Below are 23,832 nucleotides of genomic sequence, written 5' to 3'. Positions count from 1 at the left end.
GTCTGCTAACCCAGAGGACCCAGTATTCATCGCAGCTCAGTCGCAGGGTTACCTCCCGCATCCACCCTACCATTTACAACACGTTACGCTGGATCCCGGTCTGCCCGTCTCAGCGTGGGAGCGCTTGCTTTAAAAATCGTTCCCCATCTCCTTTGCCCTAGAGATATTTCACCACAACCCAGCTGCAGTTCTTACATGTATTTAACTGCCCGCAGCTGTCACCCGGTCTGACTGGTTTTGTTTTTTCTCCTTTCCTGCCACCCCTTGTTTTGAGAAAGGCAGAGGCCACGCCCCTTTTGCAATAGGTCTCCGGTGCCATGGACAGGTGTGTCCAGCCCCTTGCCTCAGCGGACGCTGCCGTGTACTGTACTGCACCCCAGTACAGCACGGTATACGAGGTGTCGAGACGGCTCGATGGACCCCTACCACCTTGGCGAGAGCTCGCGGGGGACCGAAGGTACACATACCTGGAGCCGAGCAGCAGTCTTGTGCTCGCCACGGCAGCACATATACTAAAATTGGATCGATACAGAGAAGATTAGCATGGCCCCTGCGAAAGGATGACACGCAAATCCGTGAAGCGCTCCATCTTTTCAGTCACGATGCTCGTGCTCCTCCACTCTTTCTGCCCTAGCGTCGTGAAAATAGGTTGAATGTACATTCGGGCCGTTGAAAGGAGATCTGGCAAAAAACGGCCAAGTCCGGATTTGCAGACTGGTCATCGACGAGGTGACAGAGTGGTTAAGGCGATGGGCTGCTAATCCATTGTGCTCTGCACGCGTGGGTTCGAATCCCATCCTCTTCGCTTGATGTCTTTCCAGGTAGCCAACCCAGAGCTCAGCAGCTCTGCTTTCCGCCCACCTCTTGTTCTGAGAAAGGCAGAGGCCACGCCCCCTTTTGCAATAGTACTCCGGTGCCATGGACAGATGTGTCCAGCCCCCTTACCTCAGCGGATGCTGCCGTTGTACTCTACTGCACCCCAGGTGTATCGTTTGGGCACAGTTCTGAAGCTTGCAGGTTTCAGCCTTTTCTACCTTACTAAAAAAAGTGCAGACACCCTACTGATGCTTCCAATTTGACTGTGGCACTTTCCATCCCGTCACTCTCTCTCCGCGCGAATCCCTGGTTTCCATGGTGTATCGGTCAGCATTCTGCACTTTGAATCCAGCGATCCGAGTTCAAATCTCGGTGGAACCTCAGTGTCTTCTGACCAAGAAAGGTCAACCGAAGCTCTGAGGGCCATCTGACCATTTAGCAGCATCCTCCTAAAATCCCATCTGTAATGTTAGCACTCTGGACTCTGAATCCAGCGATCCGAGTTCAAATCCATTCAGAGACCGCCTGTCATTTGTTTGCTGACCGAGAGCACTGTGTCTGAGGGCTTCTGATTATTTCCATGTTAGTCCTAAAATTCCTTATTTGTCTTTCATTTCTTGTGTTCAATCCATTCAGAGACAAAAATTCATTTGTTTGCCTTTGTGTGTAGATGTTCTTTTATTTCCATGTTAGTCTTCTTATTTGTCTTTCATTTCTTGTGTTTAACTACTTTCATGACAAAAATTCCCTTATTTTGTAGTTGCTGTAGATGTTCTTTTCCTTTCTCTCTGCTAGGGAGGTGCCAAAGGGGTTCCTGCAGAAGACCCCCAGTAGGCCCAGTAGGCTCGTCTAGGGGTATGATTCTCGCTTAGGTGCGAGAGGTCCCGGTTCAAATCCCGGACGAGCCCGCCAGCAGCTTCTTCAGAAGCAGCCTTCTGTTCGCTTCTCTTTGACACTGCTAGGCCCTTGTTTTCTGTCAATGTCTGTTCTTTCCATTTTGACTCCTCCTTTCAGGTCTTCTTCCAAAGAGTCGCTGCGGGCTGGCCATCGACGCAGGTGGCCGAGTGGTTAAGGCGATGGACTGCTAATCCATTGTGCTCTGCGCGTGGGTTCGATCCCATCCTCGCCGCTTGGTGTCTTTCCAGGTGGCCAACCCAGAGCTCTGCAGCTTTGTTTTCTGACCCAGGCCATTCACTTCTTTGCGTGCCCTACTAACCAGCTGATGATAAGGGGCGTGTCCGGATTGGACTGCTTAGCCGTTTTGCTCTACTACACGTGGGTTTGGAAGACCATCCTCACCGGACAATTCTTGTCCAATTCTTTTTAGAATCCAATCTGGCAAACACCATCGCTTTACACCTTTCGCTCATCTTCCTTGTCCGACACGCTCAATGCAGTTCCTCGGCTGCACAAAGGGTCAAAACCTGCACGTGATTGAAAAAAGAGAAGAGAAAGAAGAAGAGCTTATCTTTTTCAACCAAACGCAAAGCCTCCGGACAGGCTGGCAAAAATTGCCAAGGCTGACTGTATTTCAAGTCATCCCGGCGAGGTATTGGGTAAAGTTTTCAACCAGCAATGATCGCGCCTCGGATGAGCCTCATAGGCTACAATATTGCCTCTGCGAAAGAATGCCCACGAGGTGCGCGACCTCTTCAGCCCACCTAAGTGGACGTGGACCGACAGGGTGGTAACAAGCTTCAAACCGCCGCGCAGTCAGCCTTCTGGCCTAGGGGGCTGCAAAGAGTGTCTGCTAACCCAGAGGACCCAGTATTCATCGCCAGCTCAGTCGCAGGGTTACCTCCCGCATCCACCCTACCATTTACAACACGCGTTACGCTGGATCCCGGTCTGCCCGTCTCAGCGTGGGAGCGCTTGCTTTAAAAAATCGTTCCCCATCTCCTTTGCCCTAGAGATATTTCACCACAACCCAGCTGCAGTTCTTACATGTATTTAACTGCCCGCAGCTGTCACCCGGTCTGACTGGTTTTGTTTTTCTCTCCTTTCCTGCCACCCCTTGTTTTGAGAAAGGCAGAGGCCACGCCCCCTTTTGCAATAGGTCTCGGTGCCATGGACAGGTGTGTCCAGCCCCTTGCCTCAGCGGACGCTGCCGTACTGTACTGTGCACCCCAGTACAGCACGGTATACGAGGTGTCGAGGCGGCTCGATGGACCCTACCACCTTGGCGAGAGCTCGCAGGGACCCGAAGGGTACACATACCTGGAGCCGAGCAGCAGTCTTGTGCTCGCCACGGCAGCACATATACTAAAAATGGATCGATACAGAGAAGATTAGCATGGCCCCTGCGAAAGGATGACACGCAAATCCGTGAAGCGCTCCATCTTTTCAGTCACGATGCTCGTGCTCCTCCACTCTTTCTGCCCTAGCGTCGTGAAAATAGGTTGAATGTACATTCGGGCGTTGAAAGGCGATCTGGCAAAAACGCCAAGTCCGGATTTGCAGACCGGTCATCAACGAGGTGGCAGAGTGGTTAAGGCGATGGGCTGCTAATCCATTGTGCTCTGCACGCATGGGTTCGAATCCCATCCTCTTCGCTTGATGTCTTTCCAGGTGCCAACCCAGAGCTCAGCAGCTCTGCTTTCCGCCCACCTCTTGTTCTGAGAAAGGCAGAGGCACGCCCCCTTTGCAATAGTACTCCGGTGCCATGGACAGATGTGTCCAGCCCCTTACCTCAGCGGATGCTGCCGTTGTACTCTACTGCACCCCAGGTGTATCGTTTGGGCACAGTTCTGAAGCTTGCAGGTTTCAGCCTTTTCTACCTTGCCAAAAAAGTGCAGACACCCTACTGATGCTACCAATTTGACTGTGGCACTTTCCATCCCGTCACTCTCTCTCTCCGCGAATCCCTGGTTTCCATAGTGTATCGGTCAGCATTCTGCACTTTGAATCCAGCGATCCGAGTCCAAATCTCGGTGGAACCTCAGTCTTCTTGCCAGAGAAGAAAGGTCAACCGAATCCCTTGAGAGATGCTTGGTGGCCTTCTGAGCACAAGCAACCGCAGCTAGGGTTCCATGGTGTAATGGTTAGCACTCTGGACTCTGAATCCAGCGATCCGAGTTCAAATCTCGGTGGAACCTGTTTTAGATGAAGAACTGACCGAGAGCTCAAGCTCTGAGGGCCATCTGACCATTTAAGCAGCATCCTCCCTAAAATCCATCTACATGTTAGGCCCAGCCCCAGTTTTCAATCCATTCAGAGACCGCCTGTCATTTGTTTGCCTTTGACACTGTGTCGAGGGCTTCAATTATTTCCATGTTAGTACGAGTTCCTTATTTGTCTTTCATTTCTTGTGTTTAACTACTTTCATGACAAAAATTCCCTTATTTTGTAGTTGCTGTAGATGTTCTTTTCCTTTCTCTCTGCTAGGGAGGTGCCAAAGGGGTTCCTGCAGAAGACCCTGGTCAGTTCAGGGCCCAGTAGGCTCGTTGGTCTAGGGGTATGATTCTCGCTTAGGGTGCGAGAGGTCCCGGTTCAAATCCCGGACGAGCCCGCCAGCAGCTTCTTCAGAAGCAGCCTTCTGTTCGCTTCTCTTTGACACTGCTAGGCCCTTGTTTTCTGTCAATGTCTGTTCTTTCCATTTTGACTCCTCCTTTCAGGTCTTCTTCCAAAGAGTCGCTGCGGCGTGGCCATCGACGAGGTGGCCGAGTGGTTAAGGCGATGGACTGCTAATCCATTGTGCTCTGCACGCGTGGGTTCGAATCCCATCCTCGCCGCTTGTGTCTTTCCAGGTGGCCAACCCAGAGCTCTGCAGCTTTGTTTTCTGACCCAGGCCATTCACTTCTTTGCGTGCCCTACTAACCAGCTGATGATAAGGGGCGTGTCCGGATTGGACTGCTTAGCCGCTTTGCTCTACACGCGTGGGTTTGGAAGACCATCCTCACCGGACAATTCTTGTCCAATTCTTTTTAGAATCCAATCTGGCAAACACCATCGCTTTACACCTTTCGCTCATCTTCCTTGTCCGACACGCTCAATGCAGTTCCTCGGCTGCACAAAGGTCAAAAACCTGCACGTGATTGAAAAAAGAGAAGAGAAAGAAGAAGAGCTTATCTTTTTCAACCAAACGCAAAGCCTCCGGACAGGCTGGCAAAATTGCCAAGGCTGACTGTATTTCAAGTCATCCCGGCGAGGTATTGGGTAAAGTTTTCAACCAGCAATGATCGCGCCTCGGATGAGCCTCATAGGCTACAATATTGCCTCTGCGAAAGAATGCCCACGAGGTGCGCGACCTCTTCAGCCCACCTAAGTGGACGTGGACCGACAGGGTGGTAACAAGCTTCAAACCGCCGCGCAGTCAGCCTTCTGGCCTAGGGGGCTGCAAAGAGTGTCTGCTAACCCAGAGGACCCAGTATTCATCGCAGCTCAGTCGCAGGGTTACCTCCCGCATCCACCCTACCATTTACAACACGTTACGCTGGATCCCGGTCTGCCCGTCTCAGCGTGGGAGCGCTTGCTTTTAAAATCGCTCCCCATCTCCTTTGCCCTAGAGATATTTCACCACAACCCAGCTGCAGTTCTTACATGTATTTAACTGCCCGCAGCTGTCACCCGGTCTGACTGGTTTTGTTTTTCTCCTTTCCTGCCACCCCTTGTTTTGAGAAAGGCAGAGGCCACGCCCCTTTTGCAATAGGTCTCCGGTGCCATGGACAGGTGTGTCCAGCCCTTGCCTCAGCGGACGCTGCTGCGTGTACTGTACTGCACCCCAGTACAGCACGGTATACGAGGTGTCGAGACGGCTCGATGGACCCTACCACCTTGGCGAGAGCTCGCAGGGACCCGGGGGGTACACATACCTGGAGCCGAGCAGCAGTCTTGTGCTCGCCACGCGCAGCACATATACTAAAATTGGATCGATACAGAGAAGATTAGCATGGCCCCTGCGAAAGGATGACACGCAAATCCGTGAAGCACTCGTGCTCCTCCACTCTTTCTGCCCTAGCGTCGTGAAAATAGGTTGAATGTACATTCGGGCCGTTGAAAGGCGATCTGGCAAAAACGCCAAGTCCGATTTGCAGACCGCCAACAACGAGGTGGCAGAGTGGTTAAGGCGATGGGCTGCTAATCCATTGTGCTCTGCACGCATGGGTTCGAATTCCATCCTCTTCGCTTGATGTCTTTCCAGGTAGCCAACCCAGAGCTCAGCAGCTCTGCTTTCCGCCCACCTCTTGTTCTGAGAAAGGCAGAGGCCACGCCCCTTTTGCAATAGTACTCCGGTGCCATGGACAGATGTGTCCAGCCCCTTACCTCAGCGGATGCTGCCGTTGTACTCTACTGCACCCCAGGTGTATCGTTTGGGCACAGTTCTGAAGCTTGCAGGTTTCAGCCTTTTCTACCTTGCCAAAAAAAGTGCAGACACCCTACTGATGCTACCAATTTGACTGTGGCACTTTCCATCCCGTCACTCTCTCTCCGCGAATCCCTGGTTTCCATAGTGTATCGGTCAGCATTCTGCACTTTGAATCCAGCGATCCGAGTCCAAATCTCGGTGGAACCTCAGTGTCTTCTTGCCAGAGAAGAAAGGTCAAGAATCCCTTGAGAGATGCTTGCTTTTGTGGCCTTCTGAGCACAAGCAACCGCAGCTAGGGTTCCATGGTGTAATGGTTAGCACTCTGGACTCTGAATCCAGCGATCCGAGTTCAAATCTCGGTGGGACCTGTTTTAGATGAAGAACTGACCGAGAGCTCAAGCTCTGAGGGCCATCTGACCATTTAAGCAGCATCCTCCCTAAAATCCATCTACATGTTAGGCCCAGCCCCAGTTTTCAATCCATTCAGAGACCGCCTGTCATTTGTTTGCCTTTGACACTGTGTCGAGGGCTTCAATTATTTCCATGTTAGTACGAGTTCCTTATTTGTCTTTCATTTCTTGTGTTTAACTACTTTCATGACAAAAATTCCCTTATTTTGTAGTTGCTGTAGATGTTCTTTTCCTTTCTCTCTGCTAGGGAGGTGCCAAAGGGGGTTCCTGCAGAAGACCCCCTGTTCAGGGCCCAGTAGGCTCGTTGGTCTAGGGGTATGATTCTCGCTTAGGGTGCGAGAGGTCCCGGGTTCAAATCCCGGACGAGCCCGCCAGCAGCTTCTTCAGAAGCAGCCTTCTGTTCGCTTCTCTTTGACACTGCTAGGCCCTTGTTTTCTGTCAATGTCTGTTCTTTCCATTTTGACTCCTCCTTTCAGGTCTTCTTCCAAAGAGTCGCTGCGGAGTGGCCATCGACGAGGTGGCCGAGTGGTTAAGGCGATGGACTGCTAATCCATTGTGCTCTGCACGCGTGGGTTCGAATCCCATCCTCGTCGCTTGGTGTCTTTCCAGGTGGCCAACCCAGAGCTCTGCAGCTTTGTTTTCTGACCCAGGCCATTCACTTCTTTGCGTGCCCTACTAACCAGCTGATGATAAGGGGCGTGTCCGGATTGGACTGCTTAGCCGTTTTGCTCTACACGCGTGGGTTTGGAAGACCATCCTCACCGGACAATTCTTGTCCAATTCTTTTTAGAATCCAATCTGGCAAACACCATCGCTTTACACCTTTCGTTCATCTTCCTTGTCCGACACGCTCAATGCAGTTCCTCGGCTGCACAAAGGTCAAAAACCTGCACGTGATTGAAAAAGAGAAGAGAAAGAAGAAGAGCTTATCTTTTTCAACCAAACGCAAAGCCTCCGGACAGGCTGGCAAAATTGCCAAGGCTGACTGTATTTCAAGTCATCCCGGCGAGGTATTGGGTAAAGTTTTCAACCAGCAATGATCGCGCCTCGGATGAGCCTCATAGGCTACAATATTGCCTCTGCGAAAATGAATGCCCACGAGGTGCGCGACCTCTTCAGCCCACCTAAGTGGACGTGGACCGACAGGGTGGTAACAAGCTTCAAACCGCCGCGCAGTCAGCCTTCTGGCCTAGGGGGCTGCAAAGAGTGTCTGCTAACCCAGAGGACCCAGTATTCATCGCAGCTCAGTCGCAGGGTTACCTCCCGCATCCACCCTACCATTTACAACACGCTTACGCTGGATCCCGGTCTGCCCGCCTCAGCGTGGGAGCGCTTGCTTTTAAAATCGTTCCCCATCTCCTTTGCCCTAGAGATATTTCACCACAACCCAGCTGCAGTTCTTACATGTATTTAACTGCCCGCAGCTGTCACCCGGTCTGACTGGTTTTGTTTTTCTCTCCTTTCCTGCCACCCCTTGTTTTGAGAAAGGCAGAGGCCACGCCCCTTTGCAATAGGTCTCCGTGCCATGGACAGGTGTGTCCAGCCCCTTGCCTCAGCGGACGCTGCCGTGTACTGTACTGCACCCCAGTACAGCACGGTATACGAGGTGTCGAGACGGCTCGATGGACCCTACCACCTTGGCGAGAGCTCGCAGGGACCCGAAGGGTACACATACCTGGAGCCGAGCAGCAGTCTTGTGCTCGCCACGGCAGCACATATACTAAAATTGGATCGATACAGAGAAGATTAGCATGGCCCCTGCGAAAGGATGACACGCAAATCCGTGAAGCGCTCCATCTTTTCAGTCACGATGCTCGTGCTCTCCACTCTTTCTGCCCCTAGCGTCGTGAAAATAGGTTGAATGTACATTCGGGCCGTTGAAAGGCGATCTGGCAAAAAAACGGCCAAGTCCGGATTTGCAGACCGGCCAACAACGAGGTGGCAGAGTGGTTAAGGCGATGGGCTGCTAATCCATTGTGCTCTGCACGCATGGGTTCGAATTCCATCCTCTTCGCTTGATGTCTTTCCAGGTAGCCAACCCAGAGCTCAGCAGCTCTGCTTTCCGCCCACCTCTTGTTCTGAGAAAGGCAGAGGCCACGCCCCCTTTTGCAATAGTACTCCGGTGCCATGGACAGATGTGTCCAGCCCCTTACCTCAGCGGATGCTGCCGTTGTACTCTACTGCACCCCAGGTGTATCGTTTGGGCACAGTTCTGAAGCTTGCAGGTTTCAGCCTTTTCTACCTTGCCAAAAAAAGTGCAGACACCCTACTGATGCTACCAATTTGACTGTGGCACTTTCCATCCCGTCACTCTCTCTCTCGCGCGAATCCCCTGGTTTCCATAGTGTATCGGTCAGCATTCTGCACTTTGAATCCAGCGATCCGAGTCCAAATCTCGTGGAACCTCAGTGTCTTCTTGCCAGAGAAGAAAGGTCAACCGAATCCCTTGAGAGATGCTTGCTTTTGGGCCTTCTGAGCACAAGCAACCGCAGCTAGGGTTCCATGGTGTAATGGTTAGCACTCTGGACTCTGAATCCAGCGATCCGAGTTCAAATCTCGGTGGGACCTGTTTTAGATGAAGAACTGACCGAGAGCTCAAGCTCTGAGGGCCATCTGACCATTTAAGCAGCATCCTCCCTAAAATCCATCTACATGTTAGGCCCAGCCCCAGTTTTCAATCCATTCAGAGACCGCCTGTCATTTGTTTGCCTTTGACACTGTGTCGAGGGCTTCAATTATTTCCATGTTAGTACGAGTTCCTTATTTGTCTTTCATTTCTTGTGTTTAACTACTTTCATGACAAAAATTCCCTTATTTTGTAGTTGCTGTAGATGTTCTTCTTTTCCTTTCTCTCTGCTAGGGAGGTGCCAAAGGGGGTTCCTGCAGAAGACCCTGTTCAGGGCCCAGTAGGCTCGTTGGTCTAGGGGTATGATTCTCGCTTAGGGTGCGAGAGGTCCCGGTTCAAATCCCGGACGAGCCCGCCAGCAGCTTCTTCAGAAGCAGCCTTCTGTTCGCTTCTCTTTGACACTGCTAGGCCCTTGTTTTCTGTCAATGTCTGTTCTTTCCATTTTGACTCCTCCTTTCAGGTCTTCTTCCAAAGAGTCGCTGCGGAGTGGCCATCGACGAGGTGGCCGAGTGGTTAAGGCGATGGACTGCTAATCCATTGTGCTCTGCACGCGTGGGTTCGAATCCCATCCTCGTCGCTTGGTGTCTTTCCAGGTGGCCAACCCAGAGCTCTGCAGCTTTGTTTTCTGACCCAGGCCATTCACTTCTTTGCGTGCCCTACTAACCAGCTGATGATAAGGGGCGTGTCCGGATTGGACTGCTTAGCCGCTTTGCTCTACACCGCGGGTTTGGAAGACCATCCTCACCGGACAATTCTTGTCCAATTCTTTTTAGAATCCAATCTGGCAAACACCATCGCTTTACACCTTTCGCTTCATCTTCCTTGTCCGACACGCTCAATGCAGTTCCTCGGCTGCACAAAGGTCAAAAACCTGCACGTGATTGAAAAAGAGAAGAGAAAGAAGAAGAGCTTATCTTTTCAACCAAACGCAAAGCCTCCGGACAGGCTGGCAAAAATTGCCAAGGCTGACTGTATTTCAAGTCATCCCGGCGAGGTATTGGGTAAAGTTTTCAACCAGCAATGATCGCGCCTCGGATGAGCCTCATAGGCTACAATATTGCCTCTGCGAAAAAATGCCCACGAGGTGCGCGACCTCTTCAGCCCACCTAAGTGGACGTGGACCGACAGGGTGGTAACAAGCTTCAAACCGCCACGCGCAGTCAGCCTTCTGGCCTAGGGGGCTGCAAAGAGTGTCTGCTAACCCAGAGGACCCAGTATTCATCGCAGCTCAGTCGCAGGGTTACCTCCCGCATCCACCCTACCATTTACAACACGTTACGCTGGATCCCGGTCTGCCCGTCTCAGCGTGGGAGCGCTTGCTTTTAAAATCGTTCCCATCTCCTTTGCCCTAGAGATATTTCACCACAACCCAGCTGCAGTTCTTACATGTATTTAACTGCCCGCAGCTGTCACCCGGTCTGACTGGTTTTGTTTTTCTCTCCTTTCCTGCCACCCCTTGTTTTGAGAAAGGCAGAGGCCACGCCCCTTTTGCAATAGGTCTCTCGGTGCCATGGACAGGTGTGTCCAGCCCCTTGCCTCAGCGGACGCTGCCGTGTACTGTACTGCACCCCAGTACAGCACGGTATACGAGGTGTCGAGACGGCTCGATGGACCCTACCACCTTGGCGAGCTCGCGCGGGGACCGAAGGGTACACATACCTGGAGCCGAGCAGCAGTCTTGTGCTCGCCACGGCAGCACATATACTAAAATTGGATCGATACAGAGAAGATTAGCATGGCCCCTGCGAAAGGATGACACGCAAATCCGTGAAGCGCTCCATCTTTTCAGTCACGATGCTCGTGCTCCTCCACTCTTTCTGCCCTAGCGTCGTGAAAATAGGTTGAATGTACATTCGGGCGTTGAAAGGCGATCTGGCAAAACGCCAAGTCCGGATTTGCAGACCGCCAACAACGAGGTGGCAGAGTGGTTAAGGCGATGGGCTGCTAATCCATTGTGCTCTGCACGCATGGGTTCGAATTCCATCCTCTTCGCTGATGTCTTTCCAGGTAGCCAACCCAGAGCTCAGCAGCTCTGCTTTCCGCCCACCTCTTGTTCTGAGAAAGGCAGAGGCCACGCCCCTTTTGCAATAGTACTCCGGTGCCATGGACAGATGTGTCCAGCCCCTTACCTCAGCGGATGCTGCCGTTGTACTCTACTGCACCCCAGGTGTATCGTTTGGGCACAGTTCTGAAGCTTGCAGGTTTCAGCCTTTTCTACCTTGCCAAAAAAAGTGCAGACACCCTACTGATGCTACCAATTTGACTGTGGCACTTTCCATCCCGTCACTCTCTCTCTCCGCGGAATCCCCTGGTTTCCATAGTGTATCGGTCAGCATTCTGCACTTTGAATCCAGCGATCCGAGTCCAAATCTCGGTGGAACCTCAGTGTCTTCTTGCCAGAGAAGAAAGGTCAACCGAATCCCTTGAGAGATGCTTGCTTTTGTGGCCTTCTGAGCACAAGCAACCGCAGCTAGGGTTCCATGGTGTAATGGTTAGCACTCTGGACTCTGAATCCAGCGATCCGAGTTCAAATCTCGGTGGGACCTGTTTTAGATGAAGAACTGACCGAGAGCTCAAGCTCTGAGGGCCATCTGACCATTTAAGCAGCATCCTCCCTAAAATCCATCTACATGTTAGGCCCAGCCCCAGTTTTCAATCCATTCAGAGACCGCCTGTCATTTGTTTGCCTTTGACACTGTGTCGAGGGCTTCAATTATTTCCATGTTAGTACGAGTTCCTTATTTGTCTTTCATTTCTTGTGTTTAACTACTTTCATGACAAAAATTCCCTTATTTTGTAGTTGCTGTAGATGTTCTTTTCCTTTCTCTCTGCTAGGGAGGTGCCAAAGGGGGTTCCTGCAGAAGACCCTTTGTTCAGGGCCCAGTAGGCTCGTTTGTCTAGGGGTATGATTCTCGCTTAGGGTGCGAGAGGTCCCGGGTTCAAATCCCGGACGAGCCCGCCAGCAGCTTCTTCAGAAGCAGCCTTCTGTTCGCTTCTCTTTGACACTGCTAGGCCCTTGTTTTCTGTCAATGTCTGTTCTTTCCATTTTGACTCCTCCTTTCAGGTCTTCTTCCAAAGAGTCGCTGCGGAGTGGCCATCGACGAGGTGGCCGAGTGGTTAAGGCGATGGACTGCTAATCCATTGTGCTCTGCACGCGTGGGTTCGAATCCCATCCTCGTCGCTTGGTGTCTTTCCAGGTGGCCAACCCAGAGCTCTGCAGCTTTGTTTTCTGACCCAGGCCATTCACTTCTTTGCGTGCCCTACTAACCAGCTGATGATAAGGGGCGTGTCCGGATTGGACTGCTTAGCCGCTTTGCTCTACACGCGCGTGGGTTTGGAAGACCATCCTCACCGGACAATTCTTGTCCAATTCTTTTTAGAATCCAATCTGGCAAACACCATCGCTTTACACCTTTCGTTCATCTTCCTTGTCCGACACGCTCAATGCAGTTCCTCGGCTGCACAAAGGTCAAAAACCTGCACGTGATTGAAAAAAGAGAAGAGAAAGAAGAAGAGCTTATCTTTTTCAACCAAACGCAAAGCCTCCGGACAGGCTGGCAAAATTGCCAAGGCTGACTGTATTTCAAGTCATCCCGGCGAGGTATTGGGTAAAGTTTTCAACCAGCAATGATCGCGCCTCGGATGAGCCTCATAGGCTACAATATTGCCTCTGCGAAAGAATGCCCACGAGGTGCGCGACCTCTTCAGCCCACCTAAGTGGACGTGGACCGACAGGGTGGTAACAAGCTTCAAACCGCCGCGCAGTCAGCCTTCTGGCCTAGGGGGCTGCAAAGAGTGTCTGCTAACCCAGAGGACCCAGTATTCATCGCAGCTCAGTCGCAGGGTTACCTCCCGCATCCACCCTACCATTTACAACACGTTACGCTGGATCCCGGTCTGCCCGTCTCAGCGTGGGAGCGCTTGCTTTTAAAATCGCTCCCCATCTCCTTTGCCCTAGAGATATTTCACCACAACCCAGCTGCAGTTCTTACATGTATTTAACTGCCCGCAGCTGTCACCCGGTCTGACTGGTTTTGTTTTTCTCTCTTTCCTGCCACCCCTTGTTTTGAGAAAGGCAGAGGCCACGCCCCCTTTTGCAATAGGTCTCCGGTGCCATGGACAGGTGTGTCCAGCCCCTTGCCTCAGCGGACGCTGCCGTGTACTGTACTGCACCCCAGTACAGCACGGTATACGAGGTGTGTCGAGACGGCTCGATGGACCCTACCACCTTGGCGAGAGCTCGCAGGGACCCGAAGGGTACACATACCTGGAGCCGAGCAGCAGTCTTGTGCTCGCCACGGCAGCACATATACTAAAATTGATCGATACAGAGAAGATTAGCATGGCCCCTGCGAAAAAGGATGACACGCAAATCCGTGAAGCGCCCATCTTTTCAGTCACGATGCTCGTGCTCCTCCACTCTTTCTGCCCTAGCGTCGTGAAAATAGGTTGAATGTACATTCGGGCCGTTGAAAGGCGATCTGGCAAAAACGCCAAGTCCGGATTTGCAGACCGCCAACAACGAGGTGGCAGAGTGGTTAAGGCGATGGGCTGCTAATCCATTGTGCTCTGCACGCATGGGTTCGATTCCATCCTCTTCGCTTGATGTCTTTCCAGGTAGCCAACCCAGAGCTCAGCAGCTCTGCTTTCCGCCCACCTCTTGTTCTGAGAAAGGCAGAGGCCACGCCCCTTTTGCAATAGTACTCCGGTGCCATGGACAGATGTGTCCAGCCCCCTTACCTCAGCGGATGCTGCCGTTGTACTCTACTGCACCCCAGGTGTATCGTTTGGGCACAGTTCTGAAGCTTGCAGGTTTCAGCCTTTTCTACCTTGCCAAAAAAAGTGCAGACACCCTACTGATGCTACCAATTTGACTGTGGCACTTTCCATCCCGTCACTCTCTCTCTCCGCGGAATCCCCTGGTTTCCATAGTGTATCGGTCAGCATTCTGCACTTTGAATCCAGCGATCCGAGTCCAAATCTCGGTGGAACCTCAGTGTCTTCTTGCCAGAGAAGAAAGGTCAACCGAATCCCTTGAGAGATGCTTGCTTTTGTGGCCTTCTGAGCACAAGCAACCGCAGCTAGGGTTCCATGGTGTAATGGTTAGCACTCTGGACTCTGAATCCAGCGATCCGAGTTCAAATCTCGGTGGACCTGTTTTAGATGAAGAACTGACCGAGAGCTCAAGCTCTGAGGGCCATCTGACCATTTTAAGCAGCATCCTCCCCTAAAATCCATCTACATGTTAGGCCCAGCCCCAGTTTTCAATCCATTCAGAGACCGCCTGTCATTTGTTTGCCTTTTTGACACTGTGTCGAGGGCTTCAATTATTTCCATGTTAGTACGAGTTCCTTATTTGTCTTTCATTTCTTGTGTTTAACTACTTTCATGACAAAAATTCCCTTATTTTGTAGTTGCTGTAGATGTTCTTTTCCTTTCTCTCTGCTAGGAGGTGCCAAAGGGGTTCCTGCAGAAGACCCCTGTTCAGGGCCCAGTAGGCTCGTTGGTCTAGGGGTATGATTCTCGCTTAGGGTGCGAGAGGTCCCGGTTCAAATCCCCGGACGAGCCCGCCAGCAGCTTCTTCAGAAGCAGCCTTCTGTTCGCTTCTCTTTGACACTGCTAGGCCCTTGTTTTCTGTCAATGTCTGTTCTTTCCATTTTGACTCCTCCTTTCAGGTCTTCTTCCAAAGAGTCGCTGCGGAGTGGCCATCGACGAGGGTGGCCGAGTGGTTAAGGCGATGGACTGCTAATCCATTGTGCTCTGCACGCGTGGGTTCGAATCCCATCCTCGCCGCTTGGTGTCTTTCCAGGTGGCCAACCCAGAGCTCTGCAGCTTTGTTTTCTGACCCAGGCCATTCACTTCTTTGCGTGCCCTACTAACCAGCTGATGATAAGGGGCGTGTCCGGATTGGACTGCTTAGCCGCTTTGCTCTACACGCTGGGGTTTGGAAGACCATCCTCACCGGACAATTCTTGTCCAATTCTTTTTAGAATCCAATCTGGCAAACACCATCGCTTTACACCTTTCGCTCATCTTCCTTGTCCGACACGCTCAATGCAGTTCCTCGGCTGCACAAAGGTCGAAAACCTGCACGTGATTGAAAAAGAGAAGAGAAAGAAGAAGAGCTTATCTTTTCAACCAAACGCAAAGCCTCCGGACAGGCTGGCAAAAATTGCCAAGGCTGACTGTATTTCAAGTCATCCCGGCGAGGTATTGGGTAAAGTTTTCAACCAGCAATGATCGCGCCTCGGATGAGCCTCATAGGCTACAATATTGCCTCTGCGAAAGAATGCCCACGAGGTGCGCGCGACCTCTTCAGCCCACCTAAGTGGACGTGGACCGACAGGGTGGTAACAAGCTTCAAACCGCCGCGCAGTCAGCCTTCTGGCCTAGGGGGCTGCAAAGAGTGTCTGCTAACCCAGAGGACCCAGTATTCATCGCAGCTCAGTCGCAGGGTTACCTCCCGCATCCACCCTACCATTTACAACACGTTACGCTGGATCCCGGTCTGCCCGCCTCAGCGTGGGAGCGCTTGCTTTTAAAATCGTTCCCCATCTCCTTTGCCCTAGAGATATTTCACCACAACCCAGCTGCAGTTCTTACATGTATTTAACTGCCCGCAGCTGTCACCCGGTCTGACTGGTTTTGTTTTTCTCTCCTTTCCTGCCACCCCTTGTTTTGAGAAAGGCAGAGGCCACGCCCCTTTTGCAATAGGTCTCCGGTGCCATGGACAGGTGTGTCCAGCCCTTGCCTCAGCGGACGCTGCCGCAGTACTGTACTGCACCCCAGTACAGCACGGTATACGAGGTGTCGAGACGGCTCGATGGACCCTACCACCTTGGCGAGAGCTCGCAGGGACCCGAAGGGTACACATACCTGGAGCCGAGCAGCAGTCTTGTGCTCGCCACGGCAGCACATATACTAAAAAAATGGATCGATACAGAGAAGATTAGCATGGCCCCTGCGAAAGGATGACACGCAAATCCGTGAAGCGCTCCATCTTTTCAGTCACGATGCTCGTGCTCCTCCACTCTTTCTGCCCTAGCGTCGTGAAAATAGGTTGAATGTACATTCGGGCGTTGAAAGGCGATCTGGCAAAAACGCCAAGTCCGGATTTGCAGACCGCCAACAACGAGGTGGCAGAGTGGTTAAGGCGATGGGCTGCTAATCCATTGTGCTCTGCACGCATGGGTTCGAATTCCATCCTCTTCGCTTGATGTCTTTCCAGGTAGCCAACCCAGAGCTCAGCAGCTCTGCTTTCCGCCCACCTCTTGTTCTGAGAAAGGCAGAGGCCACGCCCCTTTTGCAATAGTACTCGGTGCCATGGACAGATGTGTCCAGCCCCTTACCTCAGCGGATGCTGCCGTTGTACTCTACTGCACCCCAGGTGTATCGTTTGGGCACAGTTCTGAAGCTTGCAGGTTTCAGCCTTTTCTACCTTGCCAAAAAAAGTGCAGACACCCTACTGATGCTACCAATTTGACTGTGGCACTTTCCATCCCGTCACTCTCTCTCTCCGCGGAATCCCCTGGTTTCCATAGTGTATCGGTCAGCATTCTGCACTTTGAATCCAGCGATCCGAGTCCAAATCTCGGTGGAACCTCAGTGTCTTCTTGCCAGAGAAGAAAGGTCAACCGAATCCCTTGAGAGATGCTTGCTTTTGTGGCCTTCTGAGCACAAGCAACCGCAGCTAGGGTTCCATGGTGTAATGGTTAGCACTCTGGACTCTGAATCCAGCGATCCGAGTTCAAATCTCGGTGGGACCTGTTTTAGATGAAGAACTGACCGAGAGCTCAAGCTCTGAGGGCCATCTGACCATTTAAGCAGCATCCTCCCTAAAATCCATCTACATGTTAGGCCCAGCCCCAGTTTTCAATCCATTCAGAGACCGCCTGTCATTTGTTTGCCTTTGACACTGTGTCGAGGGCTTCAATTATTTCCATGTTAGTACGAGTTCCTTATTTGTCTTTCATTTCTTGTGTTTAACTACTTTCATGACAAAAATTCCCTTATTTTGTAGTTGCTGTAGATGTTCTTTTCCTTTCTCTCTGCTAGGGAGGTGCCAAAGGGGGTTCCTGCAGAAGACCCCCTGTTCAGGGCCCAGTAGGCTCGTTGGTCTAGGGGTATGATTCTCGCTTAGGGTGCGAGAGGTCCCGGGTTCAAATCCCGGACGAGCCCGCCAGCAGCTTCTTCAGAAGCAGCCTTCTGTTCGCTTCTCTTTGACACTGCTAGGCCCTTGTTTTCTGTCAATGTCTGTTCTTTCCATTTTGACTCCTCCTTTCAGGTCTTCTTCCAAAGAGTCGCTGCGGAGTGGCCATCGACGAGGTGGCCGAGTGGTTAAGGCGATGGACTGCTAATCCATTGTGCTCTGCACGCGTGGGTTCGAATCCCATCCTCGTCGCTTGGTGTCTTTCCAGGTGGCCAACCCAGAGCTCTGCAGCTTTGTTTTCTGACCCAGGCCATTCACTTCTTTGCGTGCCCTACTAACCAGCTGATGATAAGGGGCGTGTCCGGATTGGACTGCTTAGCCGTTTTGCTCTACACGCGTGGGTTTGGAAGACCATCCTCACCGGACAATTCTTGTCCAATTCTTTTTAGAATCCAATCTGGCAAACACCATCGCTTTACACCTTTCGTTCATCTTCCTTGTCCGACACGCTCAATGCAGTTCCTCGGCTGCACAAAGGTCAAAAACCTGCACGTGATTGAAAAAAGAGAAGAGAAAGAAGAAGAGCTTATCTTTTTCAACCAAACGCAAAGCCTCCGGACAGGCTGGCAAAAATTGCCAAGGCTGACTGTATTTCAAGTCATCCCGGCGAGGTATTGGGTAAAGTTTTCAACCAGCAATGATCGCGCCTCGGATGAGCCTCATAGGCTACAATATTGCCTCTGCGAAAGAAATGCCCACGAGGTGCGCGACCTCTTCAGCCCACCTAAGTGGACGTGGACCGACAGGGTGGTAACAAGCTTCAAACCGCCGCGCAGTCAGCCTTCTGGCCTAGGGGGCTGCAAAGAGTGTCTGCTAACCCAGAGGACCCAGTATTCATCGCAGCTCAGTCGCAGGGTTACCTCCCGCATCCACCCTACCATTTACAACACGTTACGCTGGATCCCGGTCTGCCCGTCTCAGCGTGGGAGCGCTTGCTTTTAAAATCGTTCCCCATCTCCTTTGCCCTAGAGATATTTCACCACAACCCAGCTGCAGTTCTTACATGTATTTAACTGCCCGCAGCTGTCACCCGGTCTGACTGGTTTTGTTTTTCTCTCCTTTCCTGCCACCCCTTGTTTTGAGAAAGGCAGAGGCCACGCCCCCTTTTGCAATAGGTCTCCGGTGCCATGGACAGGTGTGTCCAGCCCCTTGCCTCAGCGGACGCTGCCGTGTACTGTACTGCACCCCAGTACAGCACGGTATACGAGGTGTCGAGACGGCTCGATGGACCCTACCACCTTGGCGAGAGCTCGCAGGGACCCGGCGGGTACACATACCTGGAGCCGAGCAGCAGTCTTGTGCTCGCCACGGCAGCACATATACTAAAATTGGATCGATACAGAGAAGATTAGCATGGCCCCTGCGAAAGGATGACACGCAAAATCCGTGAAGCGCCCATCTTTTCAGTCACGATGCTCGTGCTCCTCCACTCTTTCTGCCCTAGCGCGTCGTGAAAATAGGTTGAATGTACATTCGGGCGTTGAAAGGCGATCTGGCAAAAACGCCAAGTCCGGATTTGCAGACCGGCCAAACAACGAGGTGGCAGAGTGGTTAAGGCGATGGGCTGCTAATCCATTGTGCTCTGCACGCATGGGTTCGAATTCCATCCTCTTCGCTTGATGTCTTTCCAGGTAGCCAACCCAGAGCTCAGCAGCTCTGCTTTCCGCCCACCTCTTGTTCTGAGAAAGGCAGAGGCCACGCCCCTTTGCAATAGTACTCGTGCCATGGACAGATGTGTCCAGCCCCTTACCTCAGCGGATGCTGCCGTTGTACTCTACTGCACCCCAGGTGTATCGTTTGGGCACAGTTCTGAAGCTTGCAGGTTTCAGCCTTTTCTACCTTGCCAAAAAAAGTGCAGACACCCTACTGATGCTACCAATTTGACTGTGGCACTTTCCATCCCGTCACTCTCTCTCTCGCGGAATCCCTGGTTTCCATAGTGTATCGGTCAGCATTCTGCACTTTGAATCCAGCGATCCGAGTCCAAATCTCGGTGGAACCTCAGTGTCTTCTTGCCAGAGAAGAAAGGTCAACCGAATCCCTTGAGAGATGCTTGCTTTTGTGGCCTTCTGAGCACAAGCAACCGCAGCTAGGGTTCCATGGTGTAATGGTTAGCACTCTGGACTCTGAATCCAGCGATCCGAGTTCAAATCTCGGTGGGACCTGTTTTAGATGAAGAACTGACCGAGAGCTCAAGCTCTGAGGGCCATCTGACCATTTAAGCAGCATCCTCCCTAAAATCCATCTACATGTTAGGCCCAGCCCCAGTTTTCAATCCATTCAGAGACCGCCTGTCATTTGTTTGCCTTTGACACTGTGTCGAGGGCTTCAATTATTTCCATGTTAGTACGAGTTCCTTATTTGTCTTTCATTTCTTGTGTTTAACTACTTTCATGACAAAAATTCCCTTATTTTGTAGTTGCTGTAGATGTTCTTTTCCTTTCTCTCTGCTAGGGAGGTGCCAAAGGGGGTTCCTGCAGAAGACCCCCTGTTCAGGGCCCAGTAGGCTCGTTGGTCTAGGGGTATGATTCTCGCTTAGGTGCGAGAGGTCCCGGTTCAAATCCCGGACGAGCCCCAGCAGCTTCTTCAGAAGCAGCCTTCTGTTCGCTTCTCTTTGACACTGCTAGGCCCTTGTTTTCTGTCAATGTCTGTTCTTTCCATTTTGACTCCTCCTTTCAGGTCTTCTTCCAAAGAGTCGCTGCGGCGTGGCCATCGACGAGGTGGCCGAGTGGTTAAGGCGATGGACTGCTAATCCATTGTGCTCTGCACGCGTGGGTTCGAATCCCATCCTCGTCGCTTGGTGTCTTTCCAGGTGGCCAACCCAGAGCTCTGCAGCTTTGTTTTCTGACCCAGGCCATTCACTTCTTTGCGTGCCCTACTAACCAGCTGATGATAAGGGGCGTGTCCGGATTGGACTGCTTAGCCGTTTTGCTCTACACGCGTGGGTTTGGAAGACCATCCTCACCGGACAATTCTTGTCCAATTCTTTTTAGAATCCAATCTGGCAAACACCATCGCTTTACACCTTTCGCTCATCTTCCTTGTCCGACACGCTCAATGCAGTTCCTCGGCTGCACAAAGGTCAAAAACCTGCACGTGATTGAAAAAAGAGAAGAGAAAGAAGAAGAGCTTATCTTTTTCAACCAAACGCAAAGCCTCCGGACAGGCTGGCAAAATTGCCAAGGCTGACTGTATTTCAAGTCATCCCGGCGAGGTATTGGGTAAAGTTTTCAACCAGCAATGATCGCGCCTCGGATGAGCCTCATAGGCTACAATATTGCCTCTGCGAAAGAATGCCCACGAGGTGCGCGACCTCTTCAGCCCACCTAAGTGGACGTGGACCGACAGGGTGGTAACAAGCTTCAAACCGCCGCGCAGTCAGCCTTCTGGCCTAGGGGGCTGCAAAGAGTGTCTGCTAACCCAGAGGACCCAGTATTCATCGCAGCTCAGTCGCAGGGTTACCTCCCGCATCCACCCTACCATTTACAACACGTTACGCTGGATCCCGGTCTGCCCGTCTCAGCGTGGGAGCGCTTGCTTTTAAAATCGTTCCCCATCTCCTTTGCCCTAGAGATATTTCACCACAACCCAGCTGCAGTTCTTACATGTATTTAACTGCCCGCAGCTGTCACCCGGTCTGACTGGTTTTGTTTTTCTCTCCTTTCCTGCCACCCCTTGTTTTGAGAAAGGCAGAGGCCACGCCCCCTTTTGCAATAGGTCTCCGGTGCCATGGACAGGTGTGTCCAGCCCCTTGCCTCAGCGGACGCTGCCGTGTACTGTACTGCACCCCAGTACAGCACGGTATACGAGGTGTCGAGACGCTCGATGGACCCTACCACCTTGGCGAGAGCTCGCAGGGGACCCGAAGGGTACACATACCTGGAGCCGAGCAGCAGTCTTGTGCTCGCCACGGCAGCACATATACTAAAATTGGATCGATACAGAGAAGATTAGCATGGCCCCTGCGAAAGGATGACACGCAAACCGTGCGTGAAGCGCTCCATCTTTTCAGTCACGATGCTCGTGTCTCCTCCACTCTTTCTGCCCTAGCGTCGTGAAAATAGGTTGAATGTACATTCGGCCGTTGAAAGGCGATCTGGCAAAAACGCCAAGTCCGATTTGCAGACCGCCAACAACGAGGTGGCAGAGTGGTTAAGGCGATGGGCTGCTAATCCATTGTGCTCTGCACGCATGGGTTCGAATTCCATCCTCTTCGCTTGATGTCTTTCCAGGTAGCCAACCCAGAGCTCAGCAGCTCTGCTTTCCGCCCACCTCTTGTTCTGAGAAAGGCAGAGGCCACGCCCCTTTGCAATAGTACTCCGGTGCCATGGACAGATGTGTCCAGCCCCTTACCTCAGCGGATGCTGCCGTTGTACTCTACTGCACCCCAGGTGTATCGTTTGGGCACAGTTCTGAAGCTTGCAGGTTTCAGCCTTTTCTACCTTGCCAAAAAAAGTGCAGACACCCTACTGATGCTACCAATTTGACTGTGGCACTTTCCATCCCGTCACTCTCTCTCTCGGAATCCCTGGTTTCCATAGTGTATCGGTCAGCATTCTGCACTTTGAATCCAGCGATCCGAGTCCAAATCTCGGTGGAACCTCAGTGTCTTCTTGCCAGAGAAGAAAGGTCAACCGAATCCCTTGAGAGATGCTTGCTTTTGTGGCCTTCTGAGCACAAGCAACCGCAGCTAGGGTTCCATGGTGTAATGGTTAGCACTCTGGACTCTGAATCCAGCGATCCGAGTTCAAATCTCGGTGGGACCTGTTTTAGATGAAGAACTGACCGAGAGCTCAAGCTCTGAGGGCCATCTGACCATTTAAGCAGCATCCTCCCTAAAATCCATCTACATGTTAGGCCCAGCCCCAGTTTTCAATCCATTCAGAGACCGCCTGTCATTTGTTTGCCTTTGACACTGTGTCGAGGGCTTCAATTATTTCCATGTTAGTACGAGTTCCTTATTTGTCTTTCATTTCTTGTGTTTAACTACTTTCATGACAAAAATTCCCTTATTTTGTAGTTGCTGTAGATGTTCTTTTCCTTTCTCTCTGCTAGGGAGGTGCCAAAGGGGGTTCCTGCAGAAGACCCCCTGTTCAGGGCCCAGTAGGCTCGTTGGTCTAGGGGTATGATTCTCGCTTAGGGTGCGAGAGGTCCCGGGTTCAAATCCCGGACGAGCCCGCCAGCAGCTTCTTCAGAAGCAGCCTTCTGTTCGCTTCTCTTTGACACTGCTAGGCCCTTGTTTTCTGTCAATGTCTGTTCTTTCCATTTTGACTCCTCCTTTCAGGTCTTCTTCCAAAGAGTCGCTGCGGCGTGGCCATCGACGAGGTGGCCGAGTGGTTAAGGCGATGGACTGCTAATCCATTGTGCTCTGCACGCGTGGGTTCGAATCCCATCCTCGTCGCTTGGTGTCTTTCCAGGTGGCCAACCCAGAGCTCTGCAGCTTTGTTTTCTGACCCAGGCCATTCACTTCTTTGCGTGCCCTACTAACCAGCTGATGATAAGGGGCGTGTCCGGATTGGACTGCTTAGCCGTTTTGCTCTACACGCGTGGGTTTGGAAGACCATCCTCACCGGACAATTCTTGTCCAATTCTTTTTAGAATCCAATCTGGCAAACACCATCGCTTTACACCTTTCGTTCATCTTCCTTGTCCGACACGCTCAATGCAGTTCCTCGGCTGCACAAAGGTCAAAAACCTGCACGTGATTGAAAAAAGAGAAGAGAAAGAAGAAGAGCTTATCTTTTTCAACCAAACGCAAAGCCTCCGGACAGGCTGGCAAAATTGCCAAGGCTGACTGTATTTCAAGTCATCCCGGCGAGGTATTGGGTAAAGTTTTCAACCAGCAATGATCGCGCCTCGGATGAGCCTCATAGGCTACAATATTGCCTCTGCGAAAGAATGCCCACGAGGTGCGCGACCTCTTCAGCCCACCTAAGTGGACGTGGACCGACAGGGTGGTAACAAGCTTCAAACCGCCGCGCAGTCAGCCTTCTGGCCTAGGGGGCTGCAAAGAGTGTCTGCTAACCCAGAGGACCCAGTATTCATCGCAGCTCAGTCGCAGGGTTACCTCCCGCATCCACCCTACCATTTACAACACGTTACGCTGGATCCCGGTCTGCCCGTCTCAGCGTGGGAGCGCTTGCTTTTAAAATCGTTCCCCATCTCCTTTGCCCTAGAGATATTTCACCACAACCCAGCTGCAGTTCTTACATGTATTTAACTGCCCGCAGCTGTCACCCGGTCTGACTGGTTTTGTTTTTCTCTCCTTTCCTGCCACCCCTTGTTTTGAGAAAGGCAGAGGCCACGCCCCTTTTGCAATAGGTCTCGGTGCCATGGACAGGTGTGTCCAGCCCCTTGCCTCAGCGGACGCTGCCGTGTACTGTACTGCACCCCAGTACAGCACGGTATACGAGGTGTCGAGACGGCTCGATGGACCCTACCACCTTGGCGAGAGCTCGCAGGGACC

At 52.0% G+C, this 23,832-nt stretch overlaps 42 non-coding genes across 42 annotated transcripts; 33 read left to right on the top strand and 9 right to left on the bottom strand.

Moving 5' to 3' along the window:
- Positions 1 to 488: 488 nt before the first annotated feature.
- Positions 489 to 595, top strand: LOC122340589. The gene has a single exon (XR_006250288.1). It is a non-coding gene; the product is annotated as a U6 spliceosomal RNA (small nuclear RNA).
- A 128-nt stretch (positions 596 to 723) lies between these two features.
- On the top strand, positions 724 to 805 carry trnas-gcu. The gene has a single exon. It is a non-coding gene; the product is annotated as a tRNA-Ser (tRNA).
- A 1,500-nt stretch (positions 806 to 2,305) lies between these two features.
- LOC122340664 lies at positions 2,306 to 2,446 on the bottom strand. The gene has a single exon (XR_006250358.1). It is a non-coding gene; the product is annotated as a U4 spliceosomal RNA (small nuclear RNA).
- A 608-nt stretch (positions 2,447 to 3,054) lies between these two features.
- LOC122340623 lies at positions 3,055 to 3,161 on the top strand. The gene has a single exon (XR_006250321.1). It is a non-coding gene; the product is annotated as a U6 spliceosomal RNA (small nuclear RNA).
- A 125-nt stretch (positions 3,162 to 3,286) lies between these two features.
- On the top strand, positions 3,287 to 3,368 carry trnas-gcu. The gene has a single exon. It is a non-coding gene; the product is annotated as a tRNA-Ser (tRNA).
- A 471-nt stretch (positions 3,369 to 3,839) lies between these two features.
- trnaq-cug lies at positions 3,840 to 3,911 on the top strand. Its single transcript has one exon. It is a non-coding gene; the product is annotated as a tRNA-Gln (tRNA).
- Positions 3,912 to 4,253: 342 nt separating this feature from the next.
- On the top strand, positions 4,254 to 4,324 carry trnap-agg. Its single transcript has one exon. It is a non-coding gene; the product is annotated as a tRNA-Pro (tRNA).
- Positions 4,325 to 4,465: 141 nt separating this feature from the next.
- Positions 4,466 to 4,547, top strand: trnas-gcu. The gene has a single exon. It is a non-coding gene; the product is annotated as a tRNA-Ser (tRNA).
- Positions 4,548 to 4,905: 358 nt separating this feature from the next.
- LOC122340699 lies at positions 4,906 to 5,045 on the bottom strand. Its single transcript, XR_006250392.1, has one exon. It is a non-coding gene; the product is annotated as a U4 spliceosomal RNA (small nuclear RNA).
- Positions 5,046 to 5,648: 603 nt separating this feature from the next.
- LOC122340637 lies at positions 5,649 to 5,756 on the top strand. The gene has a single exon (XR_006250335.1). It is a non-coding gene; the product is annotated as a U6 spliceosomal RNA (small nuclear RNA).
- A 661-nt stretch (positions 5,757 to 6,417) lies between these two features.
- On the top strand, positions 6,418 to 6,489 carry trnaq-cug. The gene has a single exon. It is a non-coding gene; the product is annotated as a tRNA-Gln (tRNA).
- A 340-nt stretch (positions 6,490 to 6,829) lies between these two features.
- On the top strand, positions 6,830 to 6,901 carry trnap-agg. Its single transcript has one exon. It is a non-coding gene; the product is annotated as a tRNA-Pro (tRNA).
- A 141-nt stretch (positions 6,902 to 7,042) lies between these two features.
- trnas-gcu lies at positions 7,043 to 7,124 on the top strand. The gene has a single exon. It is a non-coding gene; the product is annotated as a tRNA-Ser (tRNA).
- A 358-nt stretch (positions 7,125 to 7,482) lies between these two features.
- On the bottom strand, positions 7,483 to 7,622 carry LOC122340568. Its single transcript, XR_006250268.1, has one exon. It is a non-coding gene; the product is annotated as a U4 spliceosomal RNA (small nuclear RNA).
- Positions 7,623 to 8,227: 605 nt separating this feature from the next.
- LOC122340588 lies at positions 8,228 to 8,334 on the top strand. The gene has a single exon (XR_006250287.1). It is a non-coding gene; the product is annotated as a U6 spliceosomal RNA (small nuclear RNA).
- A 693-nt stretch (positions 8,335 to 9,027) lies between these two features.
- trnaq-cug lies at positions 9,028 to 9,099 on the top strand. The gene has a single exon. It is a non-coding gene; the product is annotated as a tRNA-Gln (tRNA).
- Positions 9,100 to 9,440: 341 nt separating this feature from the next.
- trnap-agg lies at positions 9,441 to 9,511 on the top strand. The gene has a single exon. It is a non-coding gene; the product is annotated as a tRNA-Pro (tRNA).
- A 141-nt stretch (positions 9,512 to 9,652) lies between these two features.
- Positions 9,653 to 9,734, top strand: trnas-gcu. The gene has a single exon. It is a non-coding gene; the product is annotated as a tRNA-Ser (tRNA).
- Positions 9,735 to 10,091: 357 nt separating this feature from the next.
- LOC122340666 lies at positions 10,092 to 10,232 on the bottom strand. The gene has a single exon (XR_006250360.1). It is a non-coding gene; the product is annotated as a U4 spliceosomal RNA (small nuclear RNA).
- A 605-nt stretch (positions 10,233 to 10,837) lies between these two features.
- On the top strand, positions 10,838 to 10,944 carry LOC122340587. The gene has a single exon (XR_006250286.1). It is a non-coding gene; the product is annotated as a U6 spliceosomal RNA (small nuclear RNA).
- Positions 10,945 to 11,631: 687 nt separating this feature from the next.
- Positions 11,632 to 11,703, top strand: trnaq-cug. Its single transcript has one exon. It is a non-coding gene; the product is annotated as a tRNA-Gln (tRNA).
- A 340-nt stretch (positions 11,704 to 12,043) lies between these two features.
- On the top strand, positions 12,044 to 12,115 carry trnap-agg. Its single transcript has one exon. It is a non-coding gene; the product is annotated as a tRNA-Pro (tRNA).
- Positions 12,116 to 12,256: 141 nt separating this feature from the next.
- On the top strand, positions 12,257 to 12,338 carry trnas-gcu. Its single transcript has one exon. It is a non-coding gene; the product is annotated as a tRNA-Ser (tRNA).
- A 361-nt stretch (positions 12,339 to 12,699) lies between these two features.
- Positions 12,700 to 12,839, bottom strand: LOC122340698. The gene has a single exon (XR_006250391.1). It is a non-coding gene; the product is annotated as a U4 spliceosomal RNA (small nuclear RNA).
- A 606-nt stretch (positions 12,840 to 13,445) lies between these two features.
- LOC122340647 lies at positions 13,446 to 13,553 on the top strand. Its single transcript, XR_006250344.1, has one exon. It is a non-coding gene; the product is annotated as a U6 spliceosomal RNA (small nuclear RNA).
- Positions 13,554 to 14,241: 688 nt separating this feature from the next.
- Positions 14,242 to 14,314, top strand: trnaq-cug. The gene has a single exon. It is a non-coding gene; the product is annotated as a tRNA-Gln (tRNA).
- Positions 14,315 to 14,867: 553 nt separating this feature from the next.
- trnas-gcu lies at positions 14,868 to 14,950 on the top strand. The gene has a single exon. It is a non-coding gene; the product is annotated as a tRNA-Ser (tRNA).
- Positions 14,951 to 15,307: 357 nt separating this feature from the next.
- Positions 15,308 to 15,448, bottom strand: LOC122340662. Its single transcript, XR_006250356.1, has one exon. It is a non-coding gene; the product is annotated as a U4 spliceosomal RNA (small nuclear RNA).
- A 606-nt stretch (positions 15,449 to 16,054) lies between these two features.
- On the top strand, positions 16,055 to 16,163 carry LOC122340643. Its single transcript, XR_006250340.1, has one exon. It is a non-coding gene; the product is annotated as a U6 spliceosomal RNA (small nuclear RNA).
- Positions 16,164 to 16,851: 688 nt separating this feature from the next.
- trnaq-cug lies at positions 16,852 to 16,923 on the top strand. Its single transcript has one exon. It is a non-coding gene; the product is annotated as a tRNA-Gln (tRNA).
- A 340-nt stretch (positions 16,924 to 17,263) lies between these two features.
- Positions 17,264 to 17,335, top strand: trnap-agg. The gene has a single exon. It is a non-coding gene; the product is annotated as a tRNA-Pro (tRNA).
- Positions 17,336 to 17,476: 141 nt separating this feature from the next.
- On the top strand, positions 17,477 to 17,558 carry trnas-gcu. The gene has a single exon. It is a non-coding gene; the product is annotated as a tRNA-Ser (tRNA).
- A 359-nt stretch (positions 17,559 to 17,917) lies between these two features.
- LOC122340670 lies at positions 17,918 to 18,058 on the bottom strand. Its single transcript, XR_006250364.1, has one exon. It is a non-coding gene; the product is annotated as a U4 spliceosomal RNA (small nuclear RNA).
- A 606-nt stretch (positions 18,059 to 18,664) lies between these two features.
- On the top strand, positions 18,665 to 18,772 carry LOC122340625. Its single transcript, XR_006250323.1, has one exon. It is a non-coding gene; the product is annotated as a U6 spliceosomal RNA (small nuclear RNA).
- A 687-nt stretch (positions 18,773 to 19,459) lies between these two features.
- trnaq-cug lies at positions 19,460 to 19,531 on the top strand. The gene has a single exon. It is a non-coding gene; the product is annotated as a tRNA-Gln (tRNA).
- A 549-nt stretch (positions 19,532 to 20,080) lies between these two features.
- trnas-gcu lies at positions 20,081 to 20,162 on the top strand. Its single transcript has one exon. It is a non-coding gene; the product is annotated as a tRNA-Ser (tRNA).
- Positions 20,163 to 20,521: 359 nt separating this feature from the next.
- Positions 20,522 to 20,661, bottom strand: LOC122340696. The gene has a single exon (XR_006250389.1). It is a non-coding gene; the product is annotated as a U4 spliceosomal RNA (small nuclear RNA).
- Positions 20,662 to 21,266: 605 nt separating this feature from the next.
- On the top strand, positions 21,267 to 21,374 carry LOC122340633. Its single transcript, XR_006250331.1, has one exon. It is a non-coding gene; the product is annotated as a U6 spliceosomal RNA (small nuclear RNA).
- A 686-nt stretch (positions 21,375 to 22,060) lies between these two features.
- Positions 22,061 to 22,132, top strand: trnaq-cug. The gene has a single exon. It is a non-coding gene; the product is annotated as a tRNA-Gln (tRNA).
- Positions 22,133 to 22,472: 340 nt separating this feature from the next.
- Positions 22,473 to 22,544, top strand: trnap-agg. The gene has a single exon. It is a non-coding gene; the product is annotated as a tRNA-Pro (tRNA).
- Positions 22,545 to 22,685: 141 nt separating this feature from the next.
- On the top strand, positions 22,686 to 22,767 carry trnas-gcu. The gene has a single exon. It is a non-coding gene; the product is annotated as a tRNA-Ser (tRNA).
- A 359-nt stretch (positions 22,768 to 23,126) lies between these two features.
- LOC122340695 lies at positions 23,127 to 23,266 on the bottom strand. The gene has a single exon (XR_006250388.1). It is a non-coding gene; the product is annotated as a U4 spliceosomal RNA (small nuclear RNA).
- Positions 23,267 to 23,832: the final 566 nt, after the last annotated feature.

The sequence above is a fragment of the Puntigrus tetrazona genome, unplaced genomic scaffold (genome assembly GCF_018831695.1).
Source record: "Puntigrus tetrazona isolate hp1 unplaced genomic scaffold, ASM1883169v1 S000001062, whole genome shotgun sequence".
In the NCBI taxonomy this organism is placed as follows: Eukaryota; Metazoa; Chordata; class Actinopteri; order Cypriniformes; family Cyprinidae; genus Puntigrus; species Puntigrus tetrazona.
This window is presented reverse-complemented; position numbering and strand designations above follow the sequence as displayed.